Consider the following 13,498-nt stretch of genomic DNA (forward strand, 5'->3'; position numbering starts at 1 on the left):
AACGATGCTTGATAACATTTATCTGGTCAAAAACAGCCACCATAATAATTTGGTGAGAACCGGTCCCCAGAACAAAAAGCTAAATAACGAGCGTGTTACACTTAATGCATGAATGGCATCAAATGAATGAAAAAAAAAAACATTTGCAAATGCGCAAAGCGTCAGTGGTATTTCAGGTCTTGGTGTGATTGCATGTGAGTTGTCCCATAAAGTGTTACCTGAGCAGTGCTACTTAGACGCGTAGACGTTCAAGACTTGCCTTCCCAGACATTCCCTGTCGAAGCGCTTTCTTTATGCATAAATTCGAGTCCTGTCTCAGACGTCCTGTTGCAATCCGTGGCATTTCGCCCTGTTATCGAGGGTTAATATTTCAACGACTTTACACATTATGCTAGTCACTACAACAAAAACAATGCTTTCTGCTCTCCGTACGGTGGCACTGCAGCTGCCACTCTTTGCTTTCTTTCTTTGCAGTAACAACCTAAAGGTTTCTTCCGACTGGTCAACACGTCTGTTTGGCGCTGTACCCTATCCTCGTGTGGTGCCGTGAGCGCTGGTAAGATATATATATATATATTTTTGTTCCTTACGGGTTGTATTGGAAAGCGATGTAGAAAGCTGTGAAGCACCCCTCACTAAAGAATAGCCATTAAACAAATAAAAACCATTTACACTACGTCTTAGTTGATCTGGTAGAGTCCCCAAAACTGGTATCGAATTTGCGATTGCGAAAGGCTGTTTAGGGTCTCCTTTGCGATAGTTAAGCCCGATGTCCCTGCGACGACTGTAAGCACAACATACAGCTTTGCGGTGTCTGTCACCAGGCGGTTGTTCAACCCCCTGCATGTGAATAGGCGCAAGCTACCTTCGACAAAGTTGACTTTTCGTCCACTTTCACTTTCCTTCTCCTATTTTTTTTCTACATTAGAATTAAAAATAACAGTTAATTGTTCCTATGCCTTCTCTGTTCTCATTTTAGGTTTGCTTTATATGGTTACATTTACTCAAAAAAGAGTTCCATGTGCCGCTTTGCCGACGAAGGTGCAAGTGAGTGGACTGGCTACTCCAAGAAGCGTCATGTAAATTTCGTGTTCTCATTCGTGCCGCGTCGTCAGTTAACCGCAGCTGCCGCTGACGTTTCCATGCCGTCATTAGTTTTTATTATGCTGAAACTTGCTTTAATTTTGTGAAAAGAATCGCTAAATCTTATCAATCTTTTATTCTGCGCATAATGTACCGGGGAACAGATGTATGATCAGTCGACGAAAGTGAAGAACAAAGACGCGCAAACAATATCGACTGCCTGCTGCCTCCATGTGCATTGCTTCCCAAGGAATAATCAGGGCGTTTACATGAACCCGAGAAAAGCTGGTCGACTCGGCTTGTCGGGCTGAGGTTTGCCTGTCGAGCTCACGTAAGCGCTAGCCGGTTGAGATTAGTGAAGGTTCAATAGAGCTGTGCCAGCTCGAGTGCCCGAGAGGTTAACCCAGCTCGACCCTTTTGAATCGGGCATGTAAACATGGACAAATAGGGTTCACAGCCAGCAGCAATTACCCGACAGGCTGCGTTATCTCCCGCCTCGACGCAGGCTGAAGCGACAATCTCGAGCCGTCAGGAAAGAATTCAGGTAAACACAACTGAGTCGGCCTGTCTGAGACCGACTTGGACTCCACCCGCTGTTATTGGGTTCATGTAAACGTAATCTATATGCAGAAACAATACGTTGTTTGAGCGACCAAATCTACCTCCACAACGGGGAATTAAAAAAAGAAACGATCCCTTAACATGGTTCCGTTACCACATAATAAAAAAATAAATGCGAGAAAATAGCTGCGGGTACCTTCAGCTATTCAGCGAACAGCTTTGCAGACATCACAAGGGGAAGAAAGCCATCCGCGTCCCTTAGCATATTTATTTATTTATTTATTTATTTATTTATTTATTTATTTATTTATTTATTTATTTATTTTTACATACTGCAGCACGAGAGCGGACGCATAAATGGGAACAACAAAAAATAGATCAAGAACATTCAAATTTAAGCAGGAAATCGTCCAACAGAACAGAACGAACGACACCGGGACAGGGATTTCCGATATTCAATGGTTAATGGGAATAAAAACTATATTTAAACGCCTGAGTTCGTGACCGATAGGGTACAATATTAAGATGGTGATATCTTCTAGATGAGCAGGGTTCCGCAATGTTTATGTACCAAGGGAAGTGTTTGATGAGGTAATTAGAGTGCAATAGCGTTTGGGATTCTATGTTGCGTCTGATGCTGAGGGTAGATAAATTAAACTATGAAAGTTTAGAACACGGAGAAATGTTGCTATCATAACGACGGTAAATGACCCTGATAGAATTTTTATGAACCGTTTCAAACTTCGCCGTGTCTGATTTCTTATGTGGATTCCATACCATACAGACATACACCAAAAGTGGCCGGATAACTGATTTGTAAGTAACTGCATTAACACTCAAAGGAGCTGTGCGCAAAGTAGGCCGCAAGTAGCCCAGATTTTTAAGTGCTTGTTGCAAATGTAATTTATGTGATGAGCTCGGGACACATTATTGTTAAAATAAAGACCCAAGTATTTATATTCGAACACTATTTCCAGTGCACAACCACTAAATGCATAAGGAAACGTCGATGGAAACATACGCCTACAAAATTATATGTACACGGTTTTCTTAAAACTTATAGTAATTTGCCAGGCTTTACACCATTCACAGAAATTATCAAAAGAATTGTTAAGAAGAGCACAATCTTTAGGGGAGTGTATAGTCTGATAAAGCACGCAGGCGTGCGCGTATAAACGTACAGTGACAGGTATGTTAGAAGGCAAATCGTTACTACACAGCAAGAAGGGTAGAGAAACTGGCCACCCTGTATATGCAATGTCTCATGACTTCGAGCGTACCGGAATCTTGGAAAAACGCTAACATAATCCTAATCAATAAGAAAGCAAACGCCAAAGACTTGAAAAATTATAGACCGATCAGTTTACTGTCCGTTGCCTACAAAGTATTTACTAAGCTAATTGCAAATAGAATCAGGAACACCTTAGACTTCCGTCAACCAAAAGACCAGGCAGGATTCCGTAAAGGCTACTCAACAATAGACCATATTCACACAATCAATCAAGTGATAGAGAAATGTGCAGAATATAACCAACCCTTATATATAGCTTTCATTGATTACGAGAAAGCGTTTGATTCAGTCGAAACCTCAGCAGTCATGGAGGCATTACGGAATCAGGGTGTAGATGAGCCATATGTAAAGATACTGGAAGATATCTATAGCGGCTCCACAGCCACCGTAGTCCTTCACAAAGAAAGCAACAAAATCCCTATAAAGAAAGGCGTCAGACAGGGAGATACGATATCTCCAATGCTATTCACAGCATGTTTCCAGGAGGTATTCAGATACCTGGGTTGGGATGAATTCGGTATAACAGTTAATGGAGAATACCTTAGTAACTTGCGATTCGCTGATGATATTGCCTTGCTTAGTAACTCAGGGGACCAACTGCAATGCATGCTCACTGACCTGGAGAGGCAAAGCCGAAGGGTGGGTCTAAAAATTAATCTGCAGAAAACTAAAGTAATGTTTAACAGTCTCGGAAGAGAACAGCAGTTTACGATAGTTAGTGAGGCACTGGAAGTGGTAAGGAAATACATCTATTTAGGACAGGTTGTGACTGCGGATGCGGATCATGAGACTGAAATAATCAGAAGAATGAGAATGGGCTGGGGTGTGTTTTGCAGGCATTTTCAGATCATGAACAGGAGGTTGCCATTATCCCTCAAGAGAAAAGTGTATAATGCCTGTGTCTTACCAGTACTCACGTACGGGGCAGAAACCTGAAGGCTTACGAAAAGGGTTCTACTTAAATTGAGGACGACGCAACGAGCTATGGAAAGAAGAATGATAGGTGTAACGTTAAGGGATAAGAAAAGAGCTGATTGGGTGAGGGGACAAACACGAGTTAATGATATCTTAGTTGAAATCAAGAAAAAGAAATGGGGCATGGGCAGGACATGTAATGAGGAGGGAAGATAACCGATGGTCATTAAGGGTTACGGAATGGATTCTAAGGGAAGGGAAGCGTAGCAGAGGGCTGCAGAAAGTTAGGTGGGCGGATGAGATTAAGAAGTTTGCAGGGACAACATGGCCACAATTAGTAGATGACCGGGGTAGTTGGAGAAGTATGGGAGAGGCCTTTGCCCTGCAGTGCGCGTAACCAGGCTGATGTTGATGATGATGAAGAAGGGTAATGCCCCAGGACGGAATGCGGAGACACCCCATATGTTACTTCAACAGCAGAAGCGTTAGTGTTACTAAAATAAATGGTTTGTGAACTGCCGGTGAGAAAAATTCCGATCCAGTTAACAAAAGCAGGATTGTTAAATATGGTGTCCAGCTTGTACAAAGGTTTGGAATGAGTAACTGTATCAACAGGTTTGAAGAGGTCGACAAAGATAGAATAAATTTGGCAACCTAAATCAAGTGCACTAACAATGTCGTGACTGAATTCTATCAATTGAGTAATAGTGTTGCAACCACGACGAAAACCGTGCTGAATGTTAGCGAGAGAGAAAAGGATGCACAGAAAGGCAGGGAAGTTAACCAGAGGCAGTTCCGATTGGCTAGCCTGCGCGGGTGGAAGGGCAAAGTGCGATAAAAAGAGAAAGCGAGTGGAAGGGGGAGACAGAAAGAAAAAAGACGAGCACGAACAAATCGCTTACGCTACAGAGCGGTAGGGGGCGGCGTTCCTATACTCTATCCTGAAGCCCCGTAGACCGCAGGAACCTTAATAACGCGAATAAGGTCTTCAGCGCGGATGTTCTTTGGGAGTACTGACCTAAGGCTTTGAGTTCTGACAGAGGACGATTCTTCAATTAGTCCAGTGCTCTGCACATCACTTGTCTCTGAGCACACAGAGACACGGATAATATGTGCGAGCGTCTCATCGCAGTAGCATGTATTCGCACGTGGGGCTGATGGCCATTACAATAAGGAAATCATATTAGTTCTCAAATGCAACGCCTAGCCACAGACGGTACAGCATGGTGTCTTCACGTCGTGCTAACTCAGGTGGTAGGTGCATCCGTATGTCTGGAGGCAACGAACGCAAACGACATGTGGTGGAAACGTTTGAGTCCCACAGGGGTAAAGTACATTCATGGGACATCAATCGCAGCCCAGGCGTCTGTTCTTGAAAGCGCAATCAAGACACGTTGACCACTTTCCTGTGCAGATCGGGTGGCTTCGTAGGCGTGGTGAAAGTTACCTAAATTTTGTTATTAACCAGGTAGTCTGAAATATGGGCATGTGGTATGTGCTCCAACATTTTGCACAAGTAAGATGTTACAGAAATCGCCTGTAATTTGACAAATATTGTTTGTCACCAGATTTATATAACGGAATAACTATTGCAGTTTTCCATGACGAAGGGATTATACTAGTTGATAGTGATTTCTTGAATATAAGCGTCGGGTAGCGAAAACACCAAAGAGAATAACGATGCAGAAAAGTATTGGGAATCTCATCTTAGGGGGGGAGGGGGTGCCGCAACTTTTTTTCATATCAAGGTTCAGGGTCAGATTAAGAATACCTTCCTCCGAGACAAAGGCATATTCTATAGGGGGATACACATCACTGCTGTGAGGAGGAATATCGCATTGTCTATCGTGTAAGCAAATTGGAAATGCGCGTTAAATGCTGTGGTGATTAGCTTAAGATCAGTAGAGGGTGCTTTGTTAGCGACAAAAGTATTGCTAGAACTTACGTTAGGAAAAATTGTACTCCAGTATTTTCAAGGATTACTGCACAATAATGTAGTTAAGGTAACATTGTAGTAAAAATCACTGGTTTTCTTTGACTCAAAGCGATATTCATCCTGATTAATATAGAACTGCGTTATAGCATGGATGACACCCACCCACTTTAGACGTCTCAATCTGGAAATATGACGGGATACGTGTAGTAATTCTATAGTCATCCAAGAGACCTTTGAATTTTGTTTCTTAGTTTTCAGAGGAATAGAGCTCTGGATGCGTCGATCAGCACGACTGAACTCGTGAAAATAGTATAAATACAACTAGATCCAGGGACGCTAAAGAAAAGGGACACTTGTACAGCTTTGTGATCTGATGAGCCATGTACAACTGTATTCATACTCGTCATCGGGTAAACACGCATGTGCACTGAGAATATTAGGTCGAAAACGGCTGCCCCCCGGATGCTGCAATCACCCATCTGCTTTATACCAAATGAAAGTGAAAGGCCGATCAACTCTTTTCGCAATAGGACATTATGACCCGATACAGATAGACTTGGCCAGTGTATACCAGGAGCATTGAAGTCACCCATTAATATAACATTAGAAGAAGAAGCGTTATTTTCGTTCATGAAGTTGTTTAACGTATGAAGATCTGTAGTGGGCTTGGAGGGCTACAAGCAATACCAATTAAAAGAGTTTTCCTATGAAAGTTAACCTTAGACCAAACTGTTTCAAGCTCATCATGCCCTTCAAACACAAAAAAGTTGAGGTGAGACCACACGAACAGTGCAACACCACTGCCTCTTCTTTCATGTTTACGGTCATTACTACTACGGTAGAACTGGGTGGTATTTCTGAGTCACAGATTTCATCATGCAGCCACGTTTCGGTGACTCCGACAATATGAGGCGAGTAGGTTGTTGTTAAGAATACGAAATCATAAAACTTATTTATTAAGCTGGTAGCACTAGTATTCAAAAGCAAAAGGTTATCACAGGAATTTTGGCACAGTCAGTGTCAACCATCTCGTTGAACAGTTTGGTGATTCTTTCAACAAGTAGTAGCAGTATTGATCAAGGCTTTGACACTGTCATCCCAGGTGTATTGCACATTGTTAATGAAGGCATGATCATAGCGCAAACGGACTATGTAACCATTAGTCCTGTAAGAAGCGGTAGCTTCCCACATATTTTTTCTGATCAAACCCACTCGAGCCGAGAAATCTTCGCTTATATGAATATTAGTGCCTTTCAGTTTAAATGAATTTTTAGGTACAACCAATTTGTTGCGATAGTCCAGAAGCTTAATGTGATGGGACGCGGTCGATTGCCATTTCGTCTGCCTATCCGATGATGATGATGATTTATGAGGTTTTATGATGCAAGGACCCGATATTGCCAAAGAGCGCCATACACATCATATGGCATCGTTCGATTTAGGGTCATTCATTATTTAGTTGCCCTGTAAATAATTGCGAAACCTAAGTAAGCAAAGCTTCGTTAGTTTCCTCTGCAAGTCGAGAAACTCCATGCAAAGTAAGATTATTTCTGCGCGAGTGGTTATCGATATTTCCAAGATATAATTTTGTTTACGGTGTCTTTGAATGAACGTATTTCAACACCGGTAGTATTGTCACAAGAAGTACTGGTTTTAGAAGCAGAAGACAGGGACTCAAGATCGGATACTCGTTTTTCAAGTGCATCAAAGCGAGAGTTAACTGTATGTTGGAACTTCTTAATGTCGCTGATATCTTCTGCCATTCCCTTTTGTCCTTCAAGTAGCTGAGCAAGCATATTGGCTATGTTAGGATTTACGCCGACAGAAGCCATCCCGCCATATTTGCCGTCCGAGGATCCAGAATGTATCAAGTCTGGGTTAAAATATACGTCTAGAACAAGTGAGACTTTCGAAGTTATCTTTACAAGAATTAGGGGGGCCTGAACGTCACAGAAGCAGTGCACTGAAGCAATACATGGCATAAGAGTGCAAAGAAGCAAGCTAAAAACCATGACCATGTGGGTGAGGGAACAACAGCAGACAACGATTGTCTCAGCGAACAGCGGAAGCTCCTTCAAGATAACATACCTGCGCAAAAAGCAGAGTGCAGATGAGCAGACTGTCGACGCTACCGTTGCCTCGCCCACTGAATCCAGAAGGGCATGGAGCGAATTTATATCCTGGCTCGAATATGTCACGGGACCAGGCTTAGCGGTGTCAGAAAGGTCCAGAATAATGGCATCGATGATGCAGGGATATAGATCGCTTGATACGCAGTTCGAAAAGCCATGACTATCGTCCATTGCGGACAGACAGTAGCTATCCACGTGATGAGCAGGTTTCCGTGAAGCGCATTTGATAGATTGCAGGCCGCAGGTTTCCACAGCCGGCGCAGTGCAGTGGATGGCTCGATCGGCAAGGCAGAAGAAAGACTGCGCAAAAAGCAGAGTGCGGATGAGGGTACTGTCGTCGCTGCCGTTGCCTCGCCGAATCTCCCCGTTTTACTCAGTTTCGTAAGTAAAACAGATAAATTTAAGAAAAGACTGTAAATACATACAAGTTTTTATATTTGATGTCTGTTTCAAGACGTCTTGTCGTGTTCTTGCATTAACAGTTATGCGAATGCATTAACAAATAGTTTTTCTCTCTAAAGCCGTATCGGTGCTTTATGACATCTGTGTGTTACCTGACGATGCACATTCGTGATTTTTCATCTGTTCAGGGGGGAGGGGTCATACAGCGGCATATGATCAGCATGTTACTGTGATGAACTGATTGAAAGCATGGTCAGATTTAACGCCCCAAAGCAACGAAGAATCTAAAAGATGCGCCACGTATAGTAGAGAGATGCGGTTTAATTTTTGGCACCTGGCGTTCCTTAACATCCACCGAAGTCACAGTGCGTGAGCGTTGTTACACTCCGCCTGCATTAGAGTACGGCTGTCGCGACAAGGAGTCAAACCTGTGACTTTCGGGTCAACAACAATACGTCTTAGCCACTAGTTCAGCGCTTCGGAAGCGCGCGCGCACACACACACACACACACACACACACACACACACACACACACACGCACACGCACACGCACACGCACACACACACACACACACACACACACACACACACACACACACACACACACACAGTGTCTGTGCAGGTTTGCGCGCGTGCGTATGTGTGTTATAGCGCCGTTCATATATTTTATAGTGCGGCAAGTATATGCGATTCCATCTGGTATGATCTTCCACATTGGTGTTAAGTAATAAACTTCACTCAACCGAGACCTGGTTGAGGTGTGACGTAAATGTCGAGTCGATAACGCCGCTAAACGATTACTTTCATTATACTGGCAGAAAGGAGCCCCATTTCTGAAGCAAAGCCCGAAGTAAAAGCTGCCGAGCTCCAAGGGCTGAAGCAACGCCGTTGTTCATCTGACCAGACGACATATAATGGTATTCCCATTGAAATTAGTCCAACACATAAAAAATAGCAAACGAAGAATACGGGCTTCAAGGCAGAGGGAATTACACTCTACCCCACACAGCCACGTCTTCGTCTGTCAGATAGAGCCCGCAGTTATGACGGCTGCAGCTTGAAATACCAAGCGCCGGAAAAGCTTGCCGGGCAGGAAGCTCGAGTGGGCAGTGTACGTCATCGACAGCGTCGCGATGTGTGCCTGGCGATCCCGTCATTAACAAACAAAACAGAGGAAAACGGCGCGTGTAAAAACAAGGGCAGCCATGAGGAGCGAGAGTCCAAAAACGCAAAAGCCAGCATACCAAATCGAGGGAAGGCGGTAGTACAAGGAGAAGAGTCGAAATTTCTGAAAGATTTACCGACGCAGCTGCGAATGACAACGTCGAAAGAAGAAGAGGAGAGAGAGGCGCCGTGGAGTAGAGGTGGATGAGAGAAGTGTCGTTCGTAAAGAGCGCAGAAGCTACGCGGTGTTTGCAAATCTCCGCGGTTTGCTGTCGCCTTCTTTTTCTCTTCGTTTATTCATTCGATGGGCGGCTGAAACTCAGCTGCGTGCCTGTGTCTTGCGAGTGCACTTGTTCTTTCGCGCGGTCGCAGAACTTGAGGACAGACGCCGTCGAGCCAACACGACTCATTTCTGAAGCAGCGAGCACGGATTTTTGTACTTGGGATCTGCTTTCGTCGTCTTACTGACCACAGAACCGCAGTGCTTGTCGCAAACCGTTTAGCTGATTCATGGTGGCACGTTAAGCTCAGGAAGGCAGAAAGCCTCTTCTTGGGCGTTTTATTCTGCGTCTCCGCTTCGGGGGAAGACATCAAGTGTGCACGTGGAGCAGCCAGAAGGGCTCGCGATCGTGCCTGTGATTCTAGACCTGCCGTTTTTTCCCTGGATGTCTTCATGCGGCGACGGAGAGGACAGAGTGGCTTTTGATTGCACCCGTGCTTTTGCGTGCGTGTTTTTGCGTACGTGGGTGTGTGCATGCCTGTGCTTTGAAGTGTGAATACTGAGCTGTACACAGCGTTGAAGAATCTCTCCTCCTACAACACTGCTGGGATCTTATTTGAGAAGGTAATGTAGCGTCTATTTTTATTTTCACGAACGGGTAGACTCTGTCAATGTTAGACCATCTGAAGGCGAAAAATTCGCTTGTCTCCAATTGTGAACGTTGAAAATTCTGCTGAGTCCTGCGGCGCATCTCAGCAATACGGGACTTCCTTATGCGGCACTCCGCAGCCAACATATCTTGCATTCCACAAAGCTCTTTCAATACTAGCTTTCACCAACAGCTCAATATGTGTAGGCCCTACAAAAAGGTATGAAATGAGCGATTGCCTGAATTTTAGCTGTTGTGCCTCTCTAATATAATTATACTATATACGTATGTGGCAACCTGTGAACATTAAAATTCGTAAGATTCCGCAGGCACGACAACCTTATATCATATGTATACATTCATACGCGCCTGTGGGTGCACGTACTTCCACGCTTCCTTCTTGCCTTTGTTTCCTTTCCTCACGTGTACGGTAGCCATACGGCCGCGACCATAGGTGACTTCCATGCATTTAGTTCTCCCCCTCTCTCTCTTTCTCTTTCTGCGCATCGCGACGGAATGAAACTCGAACGGCGAAAATATTCAGAACACCAACTACGGGAGACTACAGGGAGTCCAGGTTTGTGACCACAGAGTAATTGGACACTAAATGTGCACTAGCCCCAAAACTAAGCAGTGAGAATACGCACCAGTGAAAAAAGTTCGAAAGACGCTTAAACTTCGCCTCTCAGAGTGGACCGTGGTAGCATTCTAAGATCCCTGACTGTTTGTCACGCTTCCTGGCAACCGCAGCTGTCTTGCGGGTGCGCGGAGGTGAGCGCAATCTCGATGGTGTTGTTGCAAGCAAGCTAGCGGGCCGCGCCGCTCTGTGAGCTGTATAGAAACGCCGGAAAAGGGATTTGTGTTTGAGTTTTCGCGTAACAGAATGATGTTTTCTGGTATATTCAAATTATAATCCGGCGCTATCATGTCTATAGGGTGTGTTTAGGTCGTGCTTTACGATTTTTCTTACGCATTTTACTTTGAGGAATTAGTTCAGTAACGACGCCTCTGCGCCAAGCGGAGGGCCTGCGGGGTTGTAGTTCAGAATCATTTTTCACGAAGTGACGTCCGACGCTGACACCGGATTTTTTGCGACACGGGGCCCTTAACGTTATCGCGTCCATACGCACTACCCGCAGCGGCGGCGTTGTGGCTTTGGCGTTGCGCTGCTAAGCCCGAAGGCGCGTCCTCAAATGCGGGCCGCGGAGGCCGCGTGCCGAGGGGGTGGGTAAGGAAGGACGCTCATCTACCGTGCAATGGGTGCACTTCAAAGAACCGTAGGTAGTAGAAATTATTCTGGAGCAGCCCACAATGCATGCTACACTATCAGTACACGATTTTGGCGCGTAAAACCCCAGAATTTAATTGTTCATGTTTTTATCATAGACCTGTGAAATTTATATAATTTTATTTCAAGATGCTGCAGACTTCATAGGAAATTCTCAAATTGGTATAGGACGAGTCTTTATTCATCTTCTGTGGAGCCCGTGTAATTACATAGTAATAAATATTGATATAGGACACCGTCAGTCGTGTTGAAGGTTTTTTGGGAAACTTGAATCACCCCCTGAAACCATATAAAAAAGTTAACAATTTGCCTGAGGCATCACGAAGACGGAAAACTTTTTTTCGTCCACCGTTGCTTCGCGGAACGTGGCAGGTTTTACATGCTGTCCAACATGGTAGCGCCTTTGTTAGACTGCTCATGGGCCCCCCATACCACTTCTTCGCAGACTAAATTGAGCTGGACCCATGATGGGCGAGCACAAGGTTTCATTGATTCGTACCTGAATGTCTGTTGTTCTCCTTGGCACTACAAACATAACTGGCAAAACAAATTGTGTACACATATGCGTACATTATGGGGATTTTCATAGTCTTTCACGCAAGTTTTTCGAATTTCAGCAGAGATTTTTCTCTTCTTGCGCCTCTTTTTCACCCACTTCGTCCCTGTGCTTAGGCGTTCGCGCTCTCAAAGGTCGACGCTCGAGTGATATAATGAAAATTTACAAAAGAGTAATTGTTTCAAAGATGACAACTATTATAAACAGCGGTGACCATAATACGGAGGTTTGTTCCTTTTATTCCTCTTTCCTGACTATGATTAGCAGGGAGGAACGTAATACAAATTGTAGATATAATTTTTTAATAAGAAGACGTAAGATTATAGGCTAGTGCTCTTCGGCTGCATATAGTCTACGCCTCGTCACGTGGAAAACTAAATGAAATCACAAAATGTAATATAATATTTGGGGTTTTACGTGCCAAAACCACTTTCTGATTATGAGGCACGCCGTAGTGGAGGACTCCGGAAATTTCGACCACCTGGGGTTCTTTAACGTGCACCTAAATCTAAGCACACGGGTGTTTTCGCATTTCGCCCCCATCGAAATGCGGCCGCCGTGGCCGGGATTCGATCCCGCGACCTCGTGCTCAGCAGCCCGACACCATAGCCACTGAGCAACCACGGCGGGTATCACAAAATGTCACGATTATATGTAACTAAATATATTTCTTTTATTTTCATTGCCCTAAAAAAGAAGTCATACAGCTTCAGCACAGAGTTCGATCTGTACATTCAGAAAGCATAATATTGCGAAAGCCCCGCTTGACGAACTTTCCAGCTGTTATAATCGCTTCAAGACGGAAACCTATCGATGCTGCGTGATGAAGTTCAACTTGTTTCATCATACATCGAGTTTCTTATGTAAATACGTGGACTGCTCAGTATTGTGCGCATTTCAGCAGCATTTTAAGCATTGCTGCCGCTTTTCCCTAATTTTGCATTGCGCAATTGACACTTTGAGAGTAAGGCCTCTCTTCGTGTGGTATTTATTTATTTTTCCTTTTATTTTTCTGGCGGAAATGTTGCACGCTGCGTTTTAGCTGCCTTGTTGTGATTGCTTTAGCGTAGAAATCTCGCCAGGAGTGCTTTTCTAGCCCGGTCGGCATGCCACAGCTTGAACCCTTGCTTTCCGTTCAGTCTCATGTTCTCTTCTTTTTTTTTATTTATTGAATATCTTCTCTTTTTTTGTGACCAGCAATCTGTATGGTTGTGGTGCACTAGTCTAACAACGTAAGGTTGGCTATCAATCTATTTTTGAAGCAAATAAGTTTTTTTGCATATAAGGGAAACGAAGTAGC

At 44.2% G+C, this 13,498-nt stretch overlaps 2 protein-coding genes across 7 annotated transcripts in view; one reads left to right on the top strand and one right to left on the bottom strand.

Moving 5' to 3' along the window:
* The window catches only part of LOC142582356 (uncharacterized), a 261,253-nt gene that overhangs the window by 179,416 nt on the left and 68,339 nt on the right, over positions 1 to 13,498 (bottom strand). The window lies entirely within an intron of this gene.
* Positions 1 to 13,498, top strand: part of SPR (G protein-coupled sex peptide receptor) — a 252,246-nt gene that overhangs the window by 58,202 nt on the left and 180,546 nt on the right. For 2 of the 6 annotated variants that reach the window (XM_075691972.1, XM_075691969.1), the window contains exon 2: positions 475 to 556. The gene's annotated coding sequence lies outside the window, so the exon portion shown is untranslated. Of the gene's footprint in view, positions 1 to 474; positions 557 to 9,524; positions 10,330 to 13,498 lie in introns of those variants that run through there. The other 4 variants (XM_075691971.1, XM_075691968.1, XM_075691975.1 and 1 more) reach the window with 4 other exon arrangements.

This window comes from Dermacentor variabilis, chromosome 5 (assembly GCF_050947875.1).
Source record: "Dermacentor variabilis isolate Ectoservices chromosome 5, ASM5094787v1, whole genome shotgun sequence".
NCBI classification, from domain to species: domain Eukaryota; kingdom Metazoa; phylum Arthropoda; class Arachnida; order Ixodida; family Ixodidae; genus Dermacentor; species Dermacentor variabilis.